The following is a 17,511-nucleotide window of genomic DNA, read 5'->3' as shown; positions in this document are numbered from 1 at the left end:
ACCCAGCAATCCCATTATTGAGTATATAACCAAAAGAAGATAAATCGTTCTACCATAAATACACATAAATGTGTATGTTCATTGCAGCACTATTCACAATAGAAAAGACATTAAATCAACCTAGATGCCCATCAGTAGTAGAGTGGATAAAGAAAATGTACATATTCATCATGGAATACTATGTAGCCATAAAAAAGAATGAAATTATGCATGACCTTTGCAGCAACATAGATGGAGCTGGAGGCCATTATCCTAAGCAAACTAACACAGGAACAGAAAATCAAATACCACATGTGCTCACTTATAAGTAGGAGCTCAACAATAAGAGCACATGGACACCAAGAAGAGAAAATAGACATTGGGGCCTACTTGAGGGTGGAGGGTGGCAGGAGGGAGAGGATCAGAAAAAAATACCTATTGGGTACTATGTTTATTACTGAGTGACAAAATAATCCGTACACCAAACCCCAATGACATGCAATTTAACTATATATTAATAACAAACCTGCACATGTACCCTGAACCTAAACAAAAAATTAAAAAAAGAATCACAAACTATGATCAAGTGGGATTTATCCGTGGGATGCAAGGATAGTTCAACATATGCAAATAGGTAAATGTGATACACCATATTAACAGAATGAAATAAAAAATTATTGATTATCTGAATAGACACAGAAAAAAATTTGAAAAAATTTCAACATCTTTTTATAATAAAAACCCTCAACACATTAGACATAAAAGAAAATAGAAATACAAAAAGCAATCTGAAAATGTGTACAAAACCACAAAGTCCTCAAATAGTAAAAACAATCTTGAACAAAAAGGACAAAACTGGAGGCATCACACAATCTGATTTCAAGATACAGTACAAAGCTATTGTAATCAACACAGTATGGTACTGTGGGCCTCAACATAATAAAAACCACATATGATAATCTAACAGCTAATATCATTTTTAATGGCCGAAAGCTGAAAAATTTTCCCCTAGGATTGGAATTGAGATATAGCTGTCTACTCTTGTCTCTTGTATTTAATATAGTACTAGAAGCCCTAGCCAGAGCAATTAGATTTTTTAAAAATTACAGGGATCCAAATTTGGAAGAAAGAAGTAAAATTGTCTGTTTGCAAGTGACATGATTTATATACAGAAAAATTCTAAAGATTCCACCAAAAAATCTGATTCAAACTAATAAACAAATTTAGTAAAGTTTCAGGGTACATTTGATATGCAAAAATAAGTTGTATTTCTGTACACTAACAATTACCTATTTGAAAAAAAATAAGAAAACAATCCCATTTATGATAGCATTAAAAATTTAAAAAACCTTAAGAATAAATTTAACCAAGGAAGTGAAACATCTATACACTGAAAGTACAAAACATTGATGAAAGAAATTGATGCAAAGATATCCAATGTTTATGCACTGAAAGAATTAATATTGGTAAAATAGTCATACTACCTGATATGGTTTGGCTGTGTCCCCACCCAAATCTCATCTTGAATTGCAGTTCCCACAATCCCCACGTGTTGTGGGAGGGAACCAATGGGAGATAATTGACTCATGGGGGCGGTTACCCCCCACGCTGCTGTTCTCATGATAGTGAGTGAGTTCTCATGAGATCTGATGGTTTTATAAAGGGCTTTTCCCCTTTTGCTCGGCACTTCTCCTTGTTGCCACTATGTGAAGAAGGTTGTATTTGCTTCCCCTTCCACCATGATTGTAAGTTTCCTGAGGCCTCCCCAGCCCCATGGAACTGTGAGTTAATTAAATCTCTTTCCTTTATAAATTACCCAGTCTCAGGTATGTCTTTATTAGCAGCGTGAGAATGGACTAATACACTACCTAAAGCAATCTATAGATTTAATGCAATCCCAATGAAAATTCCAATGTCATTTTCCACAGAAATAGAAAAAACAATCCTAAAATCTATATGAAACCGCAAAAGTCCTCAAATAGTCAAAGCAATCTCGAACAAAAAGAACAAAGCTGGAGGTATCACATAACCTGATTTCAAGATACACTACAAAGCTACTGTAATCAAAACAGTACAGCACTGTGTAAAAACAGACATATAAACCAGTGGAACAGACTAGAGAGCCCAGAATAAATCCACACCTTTATGGTCATTTGATTTTTGGCAAAGGTGCCAAGAACACACAATGGGGAAAAGATAGTCTCTTCAATAAATGGTTTTGGAAAAACTGGATATCCACATGTAGAAGAATGAAACTGAACCCTTATCCCACACCACATACAAAAATCAACTCAAAATGAATTAAAGATTTAAATGTAAGTGCTGGAACTGTGAAACTACTGAATAAAATATAGGGGAAAAGCTTCTTGACATTGGGCAAAGACTTTTTTGGATATGACCCCAAAAGCACAGGAAACAAAAATAGAATTAAACTACTGATATTTCATTAAGAAATCATGTTGCACACTTTAAATATATACAATTTTTATTTGTCAATTATACCTCAATAAAGCTGGACACACACACACACACACACACACACACACACACACACACACACATACATTTGGTATATTTGGGGTTTACCTTCCAGCACGTGAGGAAGCCACAGAAGGGCTTTAACCATTCAGGGATAGGATCCAAGTTATGTTGTAGAGTGACACTCTGGTGGCTGGGAAGAGTGAGTTGTGTTACACTCAGAAGCAGAGAGATCCCATTGTGTGGCCATTGCAGTGGGCCCCCAAGAGCCTTCAGTGGGGGCTGGTGGCTCCAGCTGAGCTTGAAGGACTTCCAAAGACAGCAAATGAGAGGTGAAGCCAGCTAGGCTTCTGGGTTGAGTGGGGACTTGGAGAACCTTTGTGTCTAGCTAAAGGATTGTAAACGCACCAATCAGCACTCTGTGTCCAGCTAAAGGTTTGTAAACGCACCAATCAGCTCTCTGTCAAAACGGACCAATCAGCACTCTGTAAAACAGACCAATCAGCTCTCTGTAAAATGGACCAATCAGCTCTCTGTAAAATGGACCAATCAGCGGGATGTGGGTGGGGCCAGATAAGAGAATAAAAGCAGGCCACCTGCGCCAACAGTGGCAACCTGCTCAGGTTCCCTTCCAGTGTGAAAGGTGTGTTCTTTCGCTCTTCACGATAAATCTTGCTGCTGCTTATTGTTTGGGTCCACGCTGTCTTTATGAGCTGTTAACACTCACCCAGAAGGTCTGCAGCTTCACTCGTGAAGCCAGCAAGACCACCAGCTCACCAGGAGTGACAAACTTAAGTCTGGAGGAGTGAACAACTCTGGACGTGCCACTTTTATGAACTATAACACTCACTGGAAAGATTTGCAGCTTTCACTCCTGAGGTCAGAGATACCACAAACCCACCAGAAGGAACAAACAACTCCAGACATGCTGCTTTTCTGCGTTTAAGAGCAGTAAGACTCACCGCGAAGGTCTGCGGCTTCACTCCTGAAGTCAGCGAGAGCACGAACCCACCAGAAGGAAGAAACTCCGGACACATCATCTTTAAGAACTGTAACACTCGGCAGGGCATGGGGGCTCACGCCTGTAATCCCAGCACTCCGGGAGGCCAAGGGGGGTGGATCACGAGGTCAGGAGACCGAGACCATTCTCGCTAACACAGTGAAACCCCAGCTCTACTAAAAATACAAAAAATTATTTTGGGTGAGGTGGTGGGCGTTTGTAGTCCTAGCTACTGGGGAGGCTGAGGTAGGAGAATGGCGTGAACCCTGGAGGCGGACCTTGCAGTGAGCCGCGATCGCGCCGCGAGATTCCGTCTAAAAAAAAAAACTAACACTCACCACGAGGGTACGCGGCTTCATTCGGTCAGCAAGACCGAGAGCCTACCAATTCTGGACACAAAATGGGGTGGAGGTGGCAGAGAACAATACTCGGTGAGGCTTTTGGGGGCTATTAGGTGATTCATGTGATCAAAGTGAACAGTTCCTAGATCAGGGACAGTCAAAACTTCCTAGGTAAATGAAGAAGCTATTCCTCAAACAATGTTACGTGGAACTGCCACATTTAAGTGAAAGGGCAGTGGCTCTCCTTGGGGCTGGGGAGGGGGGTCTACAGCCCCGTCCGGCTCTTAGGCATTGTTATTCCTTCTTCCCCAACTGTGGCCTCCAAGCCACTCTTGTAGAACCCCCAGAGCTCTGAGGGTCCCAGTGGGAGAACCTCTGATAGGGAAGGAGTGAGAGAGTGCCCTGCTGTGCTCTTCCTCTCGCTTTGCTCCCTTAACTTGTGCTGTGCACAGCTCTTGACCTTTCTGAGAACAGACTGGCATCTCTGGCCGCCCGCCCTCCTTCCCTCCCTCCCCACCAACCCTGACTGGCAGAGGTTCTCTGTGTATCTGACTCAGTGAGCAACCTTCCTTAAGGCAAGGCCCATTATTTACCCCTCCGCCTCCCATTTTGGCACCTCGGTGGCTATAAATACGCCCTGTGAATGCAATTACGTGATGGAACACAGGCTGCGCCAAAGCCTCTTTGCTCCAGGCTATGGTGTCAGCTATTTACCTCTGTGAAGCATATAAAAAGACACGCGACTCAAGAGGCAACGCACACGCTGAGACAGAAAGCAAGAGCACAACGAAAAATACAACAAACAAAACTCATAAGACGGCATTATGAGTATTCCCAGGAGAACAAAAAGGCTCCAAGAAGGTAACTCCCGTCTCTTGAGCATACAATATGGTTTTTATAAACTTCCAGGACTCTTTCCTACTTTTTTTTTTTTTTGCTGTTTTTACCATATCACCCCCACAATACAGTTTTTTCTTAAGGAAATTAAACACAAAACACCTACTGTATATTTAATTTAAAGAGGAAAAAAAACTTCAAACCTTTCAATGTTGAAATATCATTAAGCAGGGTGACGCAAAGCTGGAGAGGCCAGGAAATTGAGTCTTTAACCTGCCACTCCTTCCCGAGCGTATGGCCATGTATGTCATTACACAGCACTCTGCTCCAGAGTATAAATTAAGCTTCATTATAAAGATAAAGAAGGCAGCCCAGGCCTGGAGTTTCGCAGGATCTGGCTGCGGTGGGCTGGGGGGGAGTGGGTGGGCCCTGGCCCTCTCTCTTCTAGAGGTCACAGTAGCAGCACAAGGACCCCCACCTCCTTCATCCTCGGGGGCTGCTGCGAGGCCTTCTCAGCGAAGCATTGGCCAGGCTCTGGGAAGAGCCCATGATGGACCGGCTGTGCTTTCCAGATTTGGAAACTTGGCTCATACTTTTCCTTAAGCAGCCTCCAGCTTCTCTGCGTATTTCAAATCGTCTTGTCATTCAATGCCCAGAGCAAACGCCGTGGTCTTGCTGAAGCCACATTTCTAACCGCCCAGCTATTTCTTTCCCTCTGGCTCCTCCTGCATAACCAAGATTTTGAATTGTGAAGTTGATTGCCTGACTTCCCGGCAATGTTCCTTCATGTTGGACAGGTGACTAAGCCTCTTTATGCCTTTGTTTCCTTGTCTACAGGATGAACTAGTTGTGCGGATTAAGTGAGATTGTGCCCATAAAACACATAGTCATTCAACAACTCTTACTTAAACTATCTTGGGAGCATAGCAGATGTGAAAGAAAACTATCTTTAGTCCCCTTTGAGTTCCAAAGTTCATTCCACAGATCTGGCTGGCCCAAACAATAGTACTTGTTTGTCAAAGGCGTCGTCTGTGCCCAAGCCTGGGCTGGGGAGTGTCAATAGCTAGTGAGAGAGGGGCTGAGGAACTCTGAAGGTCCTTGCCAGTGAAGAGCACGTCATACTTCCAGGATGCTGTCTGTGCTCTGCAAAAACCACGAGGCAGCCTAGAAGCTGCATTTCCGCAAGGAAGCTAAAGGAACTTAGGACAGAGTAAGGACTGCTGGGCTGCAGTGAAAGGGAAAACCTTGGAAGAAGAATGGCACATCATTTATTTTTCATTTACAAAGTGATTAACCTATGCGTTATTTTTCCCCAAAGGATTTTAGGTGGTTTTCAAAAGCACGTGCAATTCAAAATATAAGATAAATGAGGGAAAATATATATAATTGTCAGTCCAGGGATTATATTTGACACTTAGAGCTTAAAAGAAAGAAATGTTTGGATGGATGTGTGTGTGTGTGTATATTGTAGGGGGTGGGGAGTGAGGTAGTGTTTCCCAACTGTTAGCTGATTGTTTTAGGTTTTCATCTTGTGATTCATACTATATTTGGCTTTGAGAAGCTTAAGTCCATTGTAGAGAAGATATTTCAGTTGACTTACAGCTCTTACACGGACTCTCAGCAGAACTTGGTTACAAAGGATTGGGAAAGTGGCCCAGGGATCTTGGTGACCAATATCTGGGGACATAACTAATGAGGAAGTGACCCAGGCTAGCAGCGAAGAAAACAATGACTCTCTTGGCTGGTCCTAAATCTCCTGTTTTCTCACGAAGATCCTTTGATCACTTCCTTGGCCAGGCAAATGTGTCCTTACTGTTTGTTTCAACTTATGGGGAATTTCCCGGGAGCCTGGCCCTATCTATCTCACGAGAATAACCTTTAATCTTACGAGTCTTCACAACACACACTATATAGCAACCATCACCTTAGGATACTAGACAGTGCAGTTGGTGTGCATCCAATAAGAAGGTCATCCCCAAGGCGTTCTGCAAGCTCAGGCCTCACGGAATGATGTTACCAAACTGCCTTGATTTCTGGCAATTTCCAACAGAGGATCACAGAGCAGGTCCACGTTAACCTTGTGGCTTTCTTGGCACATAGATCCCAAAGCAAAGGATGCCAGGCAATAAATCAGAAATAGAATTGAGAAGTAAGCACAAAGGATGAAGGGAAGTGCAGAATACATTTGGTTTCTCATGGGGGATAAATTGAATTACGGTCTTAAAAAGTTTTAAAATAGTACAGAAATGCTAAACATGAAAAGAGGTGTTGGATATTTTTTAAGATTCCAGGAACTCAGAATCAGAGTCATGACATAAGAGGGATTCACTGGTCATTTTGTACAGTAGTGCCAGAAATAAGGGGCCTTGCGGTGCACATCCAGCCAAATCCAGGCAAGTGGGAATGGAGAGGCAAAGAGAGCTTGGGTTAAAACACAGTATCGTTTTCATGCCCCACTGGAAGTTACTGACATCCTCACATGGGCTCAGAATTCGAGCACGTGAGCTCACCTTCAACTTTAACAGCCTACATTCACCCAAGTGGTTCTGCAAAGAAATAAGAAACTGTGTTTTCCTTCCAAGTAACAGAGACCATGAGATGAGTGTTCAGGCTGGTTTCCCTGCAAATCCAGGCATCACAGAAAAACTTGTGACTACACAAACAAAAAAACAAGCTTACATTATGTGGCCAGAATATGTTTATGTTTAATATATTTTTCAATTAAAAAAATCAAAACCAGCGGGGTGTGGTGGCTCACACCTGTAATCCCAGCACTTTAGGAGGCCGAGGCAGGTGGATCACGAGGTCAGGAGATTGAGACCATCCTGGCTAATATGGTGAAACCCCATCTCTACTAAAAATACAAAAAATTAACTGGGCTTGGTGGCATGCACCTGTAATCCCAGCTACTTGGGAGGCTGAGGCAGGAGAATCACTTGGCCCTAGGAGGCAGAGGTTGCAGTGAGCTGAGATCCCACCACTGCACTCCAGCCTGGGTGACAGAGTGAGACTCCATCTCAAAAAAAAAAAAAAAAAAAGAAAAAAAAATCAAAACCACAAAGAATTAATGAGAGCAGCCTATCTATAAAGCCATCTCCTTGTACTTCTTTTGGAATCATTTAATAATGTTAAAATCTTAATGTAAATGAAATCATATTTTCAACATGATTTTCAGGATTTGTATGTCTCTCTCTGTCTCTGTAAGTCTAAGCCAGGACCTTGACTGAAGAAAAGTATTCCTGCATCCAGTTCTGCTCTGGCCTTGTCTTTCTGAAAAGGCAGAGAAACAAAGGCTCCAAGAGATACCCTGTAGCTGAAAAAACCAAAATTGTTAAAACTAGAAAACACCATAGGCAATGAATTTAATCCTCTCCTGTTACAGAGGAGGGTCCAAGCTTTGAAAGATAAATTATTTCCCGAAGTTCAGATCTCCTGACTCCAAATCAAATTACTTTCTTTCATTTCTTTTCTTTTCTTTCTTTTTTTTTTTTTTTTTTTTTTTTTGAGACGGAGTCTTGCTCTGTCCCCAGGCTGAAATGCAGTGGTGCGATCTCGGCTCACTGCAACCTCCGCCTCCCGGGTTCAAGTGATTCTTCTGCCTCAGCCTCCCAAGTAGCTGGGACTATAGGCGCGTGTCACCACGTGCAGGTAATCAAGTTACTATCTAGCCAAACTATCCACCTCTGAAGGGCTGTGCAGCTGGACGGAGGTGAGAGGGAGCTCTAAATGGGCTCCAGGCAGAACAGGTATCACTTGAGGGACAGCTCTCAGTGCAGGGAGCCCCACTTACATCAGCGCCTAGACAGAGAATTATGGAAAGTAAATGGGGACAGAGTTCAGAAAGGGGGAGAAGAGGGCCAGGGGAGAAGAAGAGAAGGGCAGTGGCTCAGTAAGACCATAGCCTTTGCTAGGACACCAGTCTGTTGAGCCAGAAGTCCAATATGAGAACTTCCTTGGCCGTCGTTGGAAGCCCCCACACAGGTCTACTGGTGCCAAGTCACTTCTGGCTCTGAAAGGCCTGCCTTTTGGTTATATTCTCCCAGTACCTCAGAATGAACAACAACAACAAAAGCTTCATTTTACTTAGATAAACCCCCCTCTAGCAATCCCTGCAGAAAGACGAGTTCTTTCATCACACGCAAGGTAAGGGGTGGCACCCTGGGCTTTCAATGGGACCTGTTTGCAGCAGGAAACTGTCATTCTCTCCAGCCTTCATTTCCAAATGTTACCTTACATCCTCCTACCAAAAAGAAAGATTGCTATTGTTCAAAGGCCCTGAGAGGCTTGAAGGGTGCCTCTGTATCCCCAGTAGGGCTGAGATTGACAACTGACTTTGTGTCTTCTGCTTAGTAGCCATGAACCCAACAGCACTTGATATATTTGGGAATTGAGGACCACAAGAAAGATGAACCTCTCGGAAGGCAGTACTGGATGGCCGCTGCCCAAGCTTGGCGCAGCTTACATCACGCATACCATCCTTCCTAGCCGGCCAACCACCCTCAGCCTCTCTGGCAGGGTTCTCGCCAGCAATCATTACGACTTTATTATAGCCCCTTTCAGCAACTCATGAGTTTTTACAGCCAAATTACAAGTCTGTTTACAGTTAAGTAGCAGCGAGTACTTTTAAAGCAAGTACTGTAGATGTTTTTACGACTGAGTTTGCACCATCAGAAACATACCGAGTATATGGCAGGGCCCAGAACGCCAGGGAGGCTGTTTAGGATTCATCTAAATAGGGCAAATAAAGGGGCTTTGTGTTTGCCTCATGGAGGCAGGTCTCCACCAGGCCAAGGCTTGGATTTTACACCATGAGGTCTTTGTATATATACCAATGTGGGGTTCATCTGATAGTTTAAGGGACGTAATTTGCTTCATTAACTGTATTAAATATTAGAATAATTAGGTTATAGTTTTAAAAATTATTGTCACATAATAGAATAGTCAAATTCATAGTGACAGAAAGTAGAATGGCCGTTTCCAGGGGTTGCAGGGTGGAAGGAATGAGGAATGGGGAGTTGGTGTTTAACAGGGACAGAGTTTCATTGTGAGAATATGAAAATCTTCTGGAGATGGATGGTGATGATGTTTGCACAGCAATGTGAATGTACTTGATGCCACTTAAAATGGTTAAGATGATACATGTTAAGTATATTTTATTGCAATAAAAAATATTTAGAAGCTGAAGACATATATTATTGCCTTCAGGTAGAGGATGGAGATTTAGGTTTAGGGAAGTAAGTATACACACATATATGTATATGTATATATGTGTGTGTGTATGTGTGTAAAACAATCCCTTTTTCGAAACACATAGTTAACTTCCTATTCTTTCACTTTCTACTTTGATAACACCAATATCCAGATTTAGTACAAGATGTCTAAAACATTCTAGTTTTATCATATGAGCCAAGTTTGCCTGAAAACAAGTGGCAGATGGTATTTTTAGTGTGGTAAATAGTTTCATTACTTTCAAGTAAAATCTCTATAACATGGTTAACTCATGGAGTGAGATGTTCAATTCTGAAGAAACCTCTAATAGGATAACAATTTTAGAGCATTTTCGTGATGGAATCACTCACAGTTGTTTGAGAACTTTGATACATATCTCCAACAAATAAATAAACTATTCGTATTGAGTAAATCTTTTTACTTGAATCATTTGGTTCATAAAAATGACTTACCCGCCATTTCCAAGCAGCAAGAAACCCTTGGTTGTGAGAAGACGATTCTGAACAATATGTGTATCTTAAGAGTGATTTTCTCATTGACTTAAAACATTCTCTCTTTTGATTACAACCTGAAGAATTTATGTTTTCTCACAAAAAAAGCAGAAGAACAAGTAAATATTAATGAAAAGAGATGATAAAAGGAAATAGAGCAAACATAACTAATATTGATTATGATATTTGTAGGTTTTTTGTTTTAAAACAACAGAAATGTATTTCCTCCCAGTTCAAGTTTTTTATCACTACACTGCACTGTGTCTCATTCATATAACGCCATTTATTTTCTACATTTCCCTCTGAATGGCAAATTTCACAATGGCCAAATATCTGTCTCTCTCATTCACTACTGTGTACTCAGGGTCTAGAACATTTCCTGGCATCTAATAGGTGCCTTGAAAAAAAATTGTTGTGGTAGAATACACATGACAAAAAATTTACCATTTTAATTTTTTTTTTCTTTTTTTTTTTTCTTTAGAGGCAGGATCTCACTTTGTTACTCAGGCTGGAGGAGTGCAGTGGTGCGATCATAGTTCATTGCAGCCTCAAATTCCTGGGCTCAAGTGATCTTCCTGTCTCAGCCTCCCAAGTAGTTGGGACCCCAGGCACATGCCACCACACTGGCTAATTTTAAAATTTTTTGTAGAGATGGGGCCTCACTATGTTGCCCACGCTGGTCTCAAACTCTTGGCCTCAAGTGATCTTTGCACTTCCGCCTTGGCCTCCCAAAGTGCTGGGATTACAGGCATTAGCCACTGCGCCCTGCCATCATTTTAACCATTTTTAAGTGTATAATTCAGCGGCATTAACTGCATTCATACTGTTGTGCAACCATCATCACCATCCATTTCCAGAGCTGTTTTTTTTTTTTTTTTTGCATCAATATTCTCAACAGTAAAGACCGTGGTGGAGAACATTTTTGATAAACTCAAGGATTTGATCCAAGGAGTTTATGAACCAATGCTATCCCTCAACAGAATTGAACATGCACAACTCAGGTGATCCTGTACTCTGAAACTTTCTTTCCACAGAACTATTCAAGGAGAAAAGCTTCATCCAAATCAGAGAGAACTGGGGAAACATTGGCCAAAGGACTAATAGTGAGTCTTGAATATATTTAATTATAGATTCCAAACTAAAATAAATGTAGGAACAACGGTAGAAAAATAATGTGTAATTTTTTATTGTCCTGACAAGTATGTGGGCCCTCAATATCTGTGGGTTCCACATCTTCAGATTAAAACAACTACAGATAGAAAATATTTTTTAAATGCAACAATAAAAAAATACAAATAAAAGAACAATAGAGTATAATGACTGTTTACACAGCATTTACACTGTGTTAGGTACTATAAGTAGTCTAGAGGTGACTTAAAATATGCAAGAGGATGTGCGTAGGTTATATGCAAATACTAAGCCGTTTTATATGAAGGACTCGAACATCGTTGGAATTTGATATGGGAGGTGTTGTCCTGGAACCGATATCCCATGGATACCATGACTATATAATAATACAACTTTAAAAACTGGGAGAAAGGAGAGAGGAGAAGTAGAATAAGCACATTGATTGCTGCATAGGAAATAGATGGGAATTATAATTTTTAAGAACGCTCTATAACTTAGAGTTGACAAACCAAATAACAAATCTTCCCAGAGAGGGAGCATTCCTTCAAGCATTGCTGGCCTCCCAGAGACTCAAGGAGGTGCTGTTGTCAAGAGTCATGAGCTTAGCTGGTGCTTCTTTGTCTCCATAATAGGATGGGGCTTCAGTTCAGGGTAGGAAGATGGAAGTAGGTTATACTTGTTAGGAGAAATATTTGTTCTGATAGTGTGTTTGTGTGTGTGTGTGTGTGTGTGTGTGTGAGAGAGAGAGAGAAGATTGAGTGGGGACTTGGGTTTCTGCCTCAGAATCATGAACTTCGCTGACTTCTAAACTCTTTCTTAGCTCAGAAATGCAGTATCAATGTCCTGACTGAGCTCACCCACTACTGTGTTATGTGTCATATTCCCAGACAGAAATCAACATCCCTGAAACATAATTCTATAAGGGGTGGTGTGTAATCTAGTTTTTACCTTCCTGGGCTTTGAATTCCTGATTCTAATTGCGAGACAAGGCCCATAAATAACAGGTATAATAATACTCGTTTAATATAGCCAACACTTACTGAGTTATCATTCTGTCAGGCGCTAGCCTTGTAAAGCAGTGCCTAAATGTAGTTAACATTTAACTGTTACTGGTTTTATATGCATTGCCTCATCTAACGCTCACAAAAGACCCTATGAAGTAGGTGTTATTACTCTTCCCATTTCACAGCTGAAAAAACTGAAACTGAGATTAAGTATATTGCCTAATATCACATGGTTAGCAAGTTACAGAAAGGCCTTGAATCCAGATTTGTTTAACATCACAGCCCGTTCGCTTAACCACTCTGTTAATTCTGGAGGGATCTTTAACTCAGAATTGCATAAAGATGAGGCAAGGCCGTTGACAATGGCTGAGACACACTGCATTATACAGCTGTAATCTAAGATAAGTTTGACATCATCCTCACCAAAATTGAGATATTGTAACAAGAAAAGTTTGTTAATTTATTTATCTTATGAGGGGAGTCAATACTCACCTTTTAATTCTAAACATTAGTAAATAAGGATCCAGTTTCATTACTTACAATGTTTAAAAGTAATTATCTAGTTTTTTTTTTGTAAGATGTATATGCAGATTGGTAAGAAAAATACTCACATCCAACCTCAACCTAACAGAAAAATTGGAAAGGCATCACCAGGACAGCCATTTAAAAGTATGGACCGGCCGGGTGCGGTGGCTCGCAACCTGTAACCCTGGCGCTTTGGGAGGCTGAGGCAGGCGGATCACGAGGTCAGGAGATCGAGACCATTCTGGCTAACATGGTGAAACCCCATCTCTACTAAAAAAAAATACAAAAAATTAGCTGGGCGTGGTGGCGGGTGCCTGTAGTCCCAGCTACTCAGGAAGCTGAGGCAGGAGAATGGTGTGAACCTGGGAGGCGGAGCTTGCAGTGAGCTGAGATCACGCCACTGCATTCCAACCTGGGGCACAGAGTGAGACTCTGTCTCAAAAAAAAAAAAAAAAAGGACCACAAGTAGATGAAGTTTACTAGAAATCAAAGACATACAAATTAAAACTTAATAATATACCACTTTATTCTATCAAATGGAAATATTTTTAAAATTAATAACACAATGTTAAAAAGTATGAGGAAAGAAAGGCAACATTAGAAATAATTCAAAGAGCAATTTGGCCAAATATATCATAAGCTTTAAAATTTGCATAGGCTTTGATACAGCACTTCTTTTCCTTAACCTAGGAATTTGTAATACCATATAATAGAAAAAATATAAAAATAGTTAACAGCAGAATATATAGCTACCAGATTTTTCATAGTAATATTGAATCAGGGAATTGGTTAAATAAACTTTGGAAGATTCTTACAATTTAATACCATGTGGCTATTAAATACATTGGAATATCTGTAGCTGTAGAAAAGCATGATGACTTAGTAAAGAAAATACAACAACTTACAAAGTAATATGGATTTTATTGAGTTCTACATGTGTACATGCGCTTTTCTGTATGTATATTTAAATTTTTTTAAATGACCATGGATGGTATGGTTTTATTTTTGAAAAGTATGCATAGATACATCATATGCAGAAGAAAATCTTCAGAATGGAATACTCTAAAATACCCCCAAGACTATCTCTGGGTGGTCATTTAAGGTTTTTTCCCCACTTTATTGTGATGTGCTTTTTCTACAATGCATGTATACTGCAAGCACAATCATAAAATTTTATTAAGTAAAAGAGAGTGGAGACCCAATCTGTTGTGGCAGAAATACAGTCTCAGCCATTTCCAAAATCAACAGTTCCTTCTCGGGTCACCTGGACCAGAGCTCTGCCAAGGACAGGCCAAGGTCTGGAAAACAGTAGATCACTTGGTGATCCTGGAAGAACCTGGGAGCCACGCTGCTGGACACTCGATGTTTGGTTTCTGAGTGCGACTGGTCCAAACAGTGCGTGCCTCCACCTGTCTCTTTGACTTACTGCTCTGAAGCATGGCTACATGTCACCCTGGGGTTCGCTAGGCTCCTGCTCATGGGCTGTGGGCCAATGTTTAGTTCCTGAAGGTGTTGTATTTTCTGACAGTCAAAATTGGTTGCTAGATGCAGTGAAACATGAATACAACTGAGGTGTGGGCTGCAGACCTTCCTTTGATGTCACAGGGAGGAGAGAACTACGGGGGAGGCTATTCTTAGACATTGGAGTTCTCCTTCACTAACGACGGCCTTTGCTTGGCTTTTCATTCTGTGTAACTTCATCTGGAATTCTGTTTTCTCATTATTACCTGTTTCCAGATATTTCATGAGAGATTTCAACTACTCCACTTGTCTGATTATTCTGGCCCCTTCCAGACAGACCGGCTCCAAGGTTATGAGGTAGTTTGGACTCATCTCGTGGCTTTATCAGGAAGGTTTGCAGAAGAGTGAATTCATCTATACGAAATTCCTTACTGAGTGGCGGCTTTTAGAGCCAACATGTCTGAGTCTAAAAACAGCAACTTGGTTAGACAGGGCCTCACCCAAGGGCATCTTCCAGGAAAGTGCTCACATTACCTGCTGACTTCTTGAGTTGGGGTTCAACAGGCTAATTCACTTTTCATTTTCCTTGTTGGAAGCTGGTGGCAACAGGGAGAACATCCAGAGTTGGAAGACTGCAATCCAATCCAGCTGCTCTTGCCTTGACCTAGAGGTAGGATTTGGTTTCTTTCCTTTTTTTTTCCTTCTTGGTTTTCAACATGGAAAGTGCTTTCCTAAGACCTACCAGCACACAAAGAAGGATTCTCTGAAGGATCCATGGAATAGAGGAAGAGTTGGAGACAGGAAGCAATGGCAGGCTTAACCAGAAATGCACATCAAGCTGGAGACGGAAGACTAAGACCAGGGATGACAGATGTTAGGTCAAAATAGAAGAAAGATGGCAAAATGACCAGTCTGAGAAGATTAACTTTTAATGGAGGGTAGCAAGAATTATAAACTTAGGTTGGTACTTGCTATCTACAGGAAATAGTTAACTTATCATGTGCTGGGTCAAGAGATATTGCAAGGCCTGCCTGCAAAAATATGGAACATTTTTATAATGACATAAGCTTGAAAGTTGATCCATGCTTACAAAGTGTGCTGCAGTGCAAACAGAGAGGGGACATAATGGCAGTTAGAAGGGAAGTAATGAGAAGTAAGAATGCCTGCCTATGTGTCTAGTACTGATCAAGGATTCCAGTGACCGCTCTGACAGTGTTATTTTGGTGACTTTGGAAGATCCGGTCAGCCTTTGCTCTATTTGGTTCCTCTGCACTTGCATCCATTGATAAGTGCTAATAATAATGGTAACCCCATGTTCCCCTTTATGGAAAGCAGGAAGCACACTTACTATACCTCTCTATGACCAGCACCCAGCATAGCCCATGGCACACAACAAATCCAAAATATATACACTAATTTGGCATGTATTTAATGATTGCCTTTTACATATAGAAATGATGGTAGGCCCCAGGAAAAGTCAAAATGGCTTTACAAAGAAATTTTTGATTGGTTTGTTAGTAGTAAAGACCATCCTGGCAATGGATTGTGTTTTCAGGAAAGAAATAGAACTCAGAGAAGGAGGAGGTTCTGATAATAGGTACTAAAAATAAATCTGGGCTTTATTAATTTAAACCTTTGTACCCCCTTCCATCTTCATTTCCCTTCCCTTCGCCATGTAGCTGACAGGCATAACTTTCCATTCTTTCTGAATGCTTATCCCAAAGTAGCCATGAGTGACTTTCTTGATACTGCTTCGGGGGTGGGATAAGTTCAGAAGAACTAAGAAGATAAACAACAAACAAAGCAAAACATTACAAAATAAGCAAAGAAACAGTACAACCCACCAAAAATTGTATCAAAGTCTAGATTATTAAGACATTGTACTTGCTGTTTTGAAAATACTCTTCTGAACTTTGAGTACAGTTCAAAGTCAATGACATTATTTTAAAATCTTCTATGTGAGAGCTGCTACAAGAACAGTTGTATAGTGATTAAAATTAAAAAAAAATTTTTAGCTGGGTGTGGTGGCACACACCTGTAGTCCCAGTTACTGGGGAGGCTGAAGTAGGAGGGTCAACTGAGCCCGGGAGGTCAAGGCTACAGTGAGCCGTGATTGCGCCACTGCACTCCAGCCTGGGTGACAGAGTGAGACCCTGTCTCAAAAAAAAAAAAAAAAAAAAAAAAAAGTCTCTCAACTTTGGCACTTTGGGGCCAGATAATTCTTTGTTGTGGGGGCTGTCCTGTGTGCATTGTAGGATGTTTAGCAGCATTACTGGCCTATATACACTAGATGCCAGTAATTTCCTCCCAATTGGTGACAACCAAAAATGTCTCCAAACATTGCCAAATGTCATGCAAATCATGCTTAGTTAAGAACCATCGGTATAAAGGAACCATGAAAAGCAGTTTTCTTGGTCTTGTTTCTTACATCCCTGAGTTCACATGCTGAAGGAATTGTAGTAACTATGAACTCATGCAGGAGGGAGGGCATGGTGTGTGTGTGGATGTACGTGTGTGTGTGCACAGGTGTCAGCTAATCATATATGAAGATTGGTGGAAATGTTGAAAATTTAAATTTAAGGTCTATTGGTATTTCGTCCTAAGCACTCTTCCCCAAGGTCTGGCGTTTCAAGAAACTATTGGCTTTTATATGACAAATTTACTGCCCTGAAATTTATTGAGGAATAAAGGATGCTTCACTTCAACTTACTGTGACAGCTTGCCTTTTTTTCTTGAAGAACTAGGCCTTACACATTATCCTACAAAAGTTTTAATTCAATGTTTACAATACCTATCTTTCTATTAATTTAGATTGGCCACATTTATGATACATTAGGCCTGTATTTTATGTGTTATTTTTAAATTCTTGCCCATTTTATGGTACTGGGGTCAAAATTTTACTAATTCAGATGATTTTAGAGGTTTATGGTTGTTGTATCTTGCTTGTATGACATTTTGTTAGTTATATCTGTGATTTATCTGTTGCTGAGTCCTTGGTCAGGAACACAACTCCCAATTATCCAACCAATTATAACATT

At 40.8% G+C, this 17,511-nt stretch overlaps 1 protein-coding gene across 1 annotated transcript in view; it reads left to right on the top strand.

The window, feature by feature from the left end:
• SUGCT (succinyl-CoA:glutarate-CoA transferase) overlaps positions 1–15,143 on the top strand; it is a 769,414-nt gene extending 754,271 nt beyond the window's left edge. Inside the window, exons 17-18 of the transcript XR_010158439.1 lie at positions 11,390–11,458; positions 15,070–15,143. The gene's annotated coding sequence lies outside the window, so the exon portion shown is untranslated. The remainder of the gene's footprint in view (positions 1–11,389; positions 11,459–15,069) is intronic.
• The last annotated feature ends 2,368 nt before the right edge of the window (positions 15,144–17,511 follow it).

The sequence above is a fragment of the Pan troglodytes genome, chromosome 6, assembly GCF_028858775.2.
Source record: "Pan troglodytes isolate AG18354 chromosome 6, NHGRI_mPanTro3-v2.0_pri, whole genome shotgun sequence".
Classification (NCBI taxonomy): Eukaryota; Metazoa; Chordata; class Mammalia; order Primates; family Hominidae; genus Pan; species Pan troglodytes.
The sequence above is the reverse complement of the archived record's forward strand: the minus strand, read 5'-3'. Positions and strand labels throughout refer to the sequence as shown.